Source organism: Sapajus apella, unplaced genomic scaffold (genome assembly GCF_009761245.1).
Source record: "Sapajus apella isolate SASKATOON/1434 unplaced genomic scaffold, GSC_monkey_1.0 scaffold11, whole genome shotgun sequence".
Lineage (NCBI taxonomy): Eukaryota > Metazoa > Chordata > Mammalia > Primates > Cebidae > Sapajus > Sapajus apella.
In genome coordinates, this window is record NW_022436951.1 from 7444718 (window position 1) to 7449738 (window position 5021).

General features: G+C 40.3%; 1 pseudogene; it reads right to left on the bottom strand.

The window, feature by feature from the left end:
* Nucleotides 1-3692: 3692 nt before the first annotated feature.
* On the bottom strand, nucleotides 3693-4786 carry LOC116552150 (annotated as a pseudogene).
* Between the last annotated feature and the right edge of the window lie 235 nt (nucleotides 4787-5021).

A 5021-nucleotide genomic window follows, 5' to 3' on the forward strand; every position in this document is an offset into this window, starting at 1 on the left:
AATCCCCAGATTCACCAAGGTTGAAATGCAAGAAAAAATGTTAAGGGAAGCCAGAGAAAAAGATCAGGTTACCCACAAAGGGAAGCCCATCAGACTAATAGCGGATCCCTCTGCAGAAACTCTACAAATCAGAAGAGAGTGGGGGCCAATAGTCAACATTGTTAAAGAAAATAATTTTTGACCCAAAATTTTATATCCAGCCAAATCAATCTTCATAAGTGAAAGATAAATAAAATCCTTTACAGACAAGCAAATGCTGAGAGATTTTGTCACCACCAGGCCTGCCTTACAAGAGCTCCTGAAGAAAGCACTAAATGTATAAAGGAAAAACTAGTACCAGCCACTGCAAAAACACACCAAATTGTAAAGACCATTGATACTATGAATAAACTGCATCCACTAATGGGCAAAATAATCGGCTAGGATCATAATTACAGGATCAAATTCACACATAACTATATTAACCTTAAATGTAAATGGGCTAAGTATGCCGATTAAAAGACAGACTGGCAAATTGGATAAAAAGTTGACCCATCACTGTGTTGTATTCAGGAAACCCATCTCATGTGCAAGGACACACATAAGCTCAAAATAAAGGGATGGAGGAAGATTTACCAAGCAAATGGAAACCAAAAAAAAAAAAAAAAAAAAAAGCAGGGGTTGCAATCCTACTCTCTGATAAAACAGACTTTAAACCAACAAAGACCAAAAAATACAAAGGGCATTACATAATGGTAAAGGAATTGATGCAAAAAGAAGTACTATTTTAAATATGTATGCACCTAAAACAGAAGCAGCCAGATTCATAAAGAAACTTCTTAGAGACTGACAAAGAGACTTAGACTCCCACACAATAATAGTGGGAGACTTTAGCACCCCACTGTCAATATTAGACAGATCAACAAGACAGAATATTAACAAGGATATTCAGTATTTGAACTCAGCTCTGGACCAAGTGGACCTAATAGATATCTACAGAATTCTCCACACCAAATCAGAAGAATACACATTCTTTTCAACAACACACTGCATGCATTCTAAAATTGACCACATAATTGGAAGTAAAACACTCCTCAACAAATACAAAAGAATGAAAATCATAACAAACAATCTCTCAGACCACAGTGTAATCAAATTAGAACTCAGGATTAAGAAACTCACTCAAAACTGAACAACTACATGGAAACGGAACAACCTGCTCCTGAATGACTTCTGGGTAAATAACCAAATTAAGGCAGAAATAAATAAGTTTTTTGAAACCAATGAGAACAAAGACACAACATACCAGAATCTCTGGGACACAGCTAAAGCAGAGCTTAGAGGGAAATTTATAGCACTAAGTGCCCACAGGAGAAAGTGGGAAAAATCTAAAATTGACACCCTAAAATCACGATTAAAAGAATTGGAGAAGAAAGAGCAAACAAATTCAAAAGCTAGCAGAAGACAAGAGATAAATAAGATCAAAACATAAATGAAGGAGATGGAGACACAAAAAACCCTTCAAAAAATTAACGAATCCAGGAGCTGGTTTGTTTGAAAATATTGACAAAATAGATAGACCGTTAGCCAGACTAATAAAGAAGTAAAGAGAGAAGAATCAAATAGACAAAATAAAAAATGATAAAGGGGGTATCACCACTGATCCCACAGAAATACAAATGACCATCAGAGAATACCATAAACACCTCTATGCAAATGAACTAGAAAATCTAGAAGAAATGGGTAAATTCCTGGACACATACACCCTCCCAAGACTGAACCAGGAAAAAATAGAATCTCTGAATAGACCAATAATAAGTTATGAAATTGAGGTAGTAATTAATAGCCTACCAACCAAAAAAAGCCCAGCACCAGACAGATTCACAGCTGAATTCCACCAGAGGTATAAAGAGGAGCTGGTACCATTCCTTCTGAAACTATTCCAAATAATAGAAAAAGAGGAACACCTCTTTAACTCATTTTATGAGGTCAGCATCATACTTATACCAAAACCCGGCAAAGACACAACAAAAAAAAAATTCAGGCCCATATCCCTGATGAACATTGATGCCAAAATCCTCAATAAAATACTGGCAAACTGAATCCAGCAGCACATCAAAAAGCTTCTCTGCCATGATCAAGTCAGCCTCATCCCTAGGATGCAAGGCTGGTTCAACATACACAAATCAGTAAATATTATCATCACATACACGGAACCAATGACAAAAACCACATGATTATCTCAATATAGAAATATCAAAGAAAAGGTCTTGGATAAAATTCAACACCGCTTCATGCTAAAAACTCTCAATAAACTAGGTATTGATGGAATGTGTCTTAAAATAATATAAGCTGTTTGCGACAATCCCACAACCAATATCATTCTGAATGGGCAACAGCTGGAAATATTCCCTTTGGAAACTAGCACAAGACAAGGATGCCCTGTCTCACCACTCCTATTCAACAGAGTATTGGAAATTCTAGCCAGGGCAATAAGGCGAGAGAAAGAAATAAAGGATATTCAAATAGGAAGAGGGCGTCAAATTGTTTCTGTTTGTAGATGACATGATTGTATATTTAGAAAATCCCATCATCTCAGCCCCAAATTTCCTTAAGCTGATAAGCAACTTCAGCAAAGTCTCAGGATACAAAATCAATATGCAAAAATCACAAGCATTTTTATACACCAATCATAGACAAACAGAGAGCCAAATCATGAGTGAACTCCCATTCACAACTGCTGCAAAGACAATAAAATACCTAGGAATATAGCATACAAGGGATGTGAAGGACCTCTTCAAGGAGAACTACAAACCACTGCTCAAGGAAATAAGAGAGGACACAAACAAATGGAAAAACATTCCATGCTCATGGATAGGAAGAACCAATATCATAAAAATGGCCATACTATCAGAAGTAATTTATAGATTCAATGCTATCCCCATCAAGCTACCATTGACTTTCTTCACAAAATTGGAAAAAACTACTTTGAATTTCATATGAAACCAAAAAAGAGACACATAGCCAAGAAAATCCTAAGCAAAAAGAACAAAGCTGGAGGCATCACACTTCCTGACTTCAAACTGTACTACAAGGCTATAGTAACCAAAACAGCACAATACTGATACCAAAACAGATATATAGACCAATGGAACAAAACAGAGGCTTCAGAAATAATGCCACACATCGACAACCATCTTATCTTTGACAAACCAATGGGGAAATAATTCCCTATTTAATAAAATGTGTTGGGAAAACTGGCTAGCCATATGCAGAAATCTGAAACTGGACCCCTTCCTTACACCTTATACAAAAATTAACTCAAGATGAATTAAAGACTTAAAAATAAGACCTAAAATCATAAAAACCCTAGAAGAAAACCTAGGCAATACCATTCAAGACATAGGCATGGGAAAAGGCTTTATGACTAAAACAACAAAAGCATTGGCAACAAAAGCCAAAACTGACAAATGGGATCTCATTAAACTAAAGGATTTCTGCACAGCAAAAGAAACTATCATCAGAGTGAACAGGCAACCCACAGAATGGGAGAAAATTTTTGCAATCTGTCTATCTGACAGAGGGCTAATATCCAGAATCTACAAGGAACCAACAAATTTACAAGAAAAAAACAACCCCATCAAAAAGTGAGTGAAGGATATGAACACTTTTCTTTTTTTTTTTTCTAGTTGACATGGATTTTTTTAATTCTATTCACATTGTACAATTGTTACACAACCTACAAAAAGTACGAAAGCCTAGTCCATTTTCCAATGCCAGGTCAGAACCGAGTTGCAGAAAAGGAAGACAACACAGTAAGTTACAAGAAGAGCTCAGGGGTCCTGTACAAGTCACATGACATATTTAAAGCTGTAAATATTGCCACAGGAGAATCTCTTGTCTTTGCAGCGACCACACAGTTCTTGTCGATGAGGCCTCCTTAGATCAATGTGTCTTTTGAGGACAGGAACAATGAGACTTTGAGCAGGTCTCACATTGGATTGCTTCTATTCGATAAGGGTTAAAACCTTTTGGCATTTACAACAGAGTTGTTTGAAATAAACCTTGTTAGTTCCAGAAATGCACCACACGTAAGCACTCTCCCACCTGGTCTTACAATCTTTGGAGTGAAAATAGCCGTATTTTGGTTCCAAAAACTGGAAGTTTGGCCTCCAGAGCAGCTTGGCGTTGGTGTCTCCAGGCGCCTGCTTGCTCTTGGTTTCCTGAGAGCGCGGGGCGTCTTTCTCCCCCCGATTCCTCCAGCTGCCCGGGTTCCTGCTGCCTGCCAGCTTCTGATCTTGGTGGTGGTGACCGCGGCTGGCTGGCCTCCGCAGGGCCGGGGAGTGCCTTGCTCTCCCGCTCATCCTCATCCCTCCGCAGGCGGACCAAGCCCCTGTGGCCGGTGGCAGGCGAAGTGACCCCGCAGGCTGGCAGGGGTCCCGGGGGTCTCTGACGTCCCAGGAGGAGCAGCTGCTCAGGGCGCGAGACCCCAGCAAGCACTGCACAGCCTTGTCCACCCGCGGGCTCAGCTGCAGGCCCACCTCCTTGGTGTTGGCTTCACACAGCCGCGGGCTCAGGCTGGGGTTCATCTGGGAGAGAATGGCCTTAAGCTGCACCCTCTTGGGTCCATGCAGTAGTCAGGGGCATTCGCCAGAACCAGCAGCCCTGGCATAGCCAGGAAAATGGGGGGACCCATATTTTGTCTCCAGTCGGGCTGTTTGTGCCCTGAGAGTCCAGGCTGGCCTAAAGGTACTGTGTTCCCATAGCCCTGGTACGAGCCATAGGGAACACGGACAAAGAGCTCCATCCCCTCAGCAGGTACTCAGGCGCAGCCTAATACCCTACTGCAGTTTGTGTCCTTATTTTGCCTTCCTCCTTCACCCGCCCCTTCTTTCTCCTGATCAAGTTGGTCAAACACTTTTCAAAAGAAGACATTTATTCAGCCAACAAACATGAAAAAATGCTCATCATCACTGATCATTAGAGAAATGCAAATCAAAACCACAGTGAGATACCATCTCATGCCAGTTAGAATGGCGATC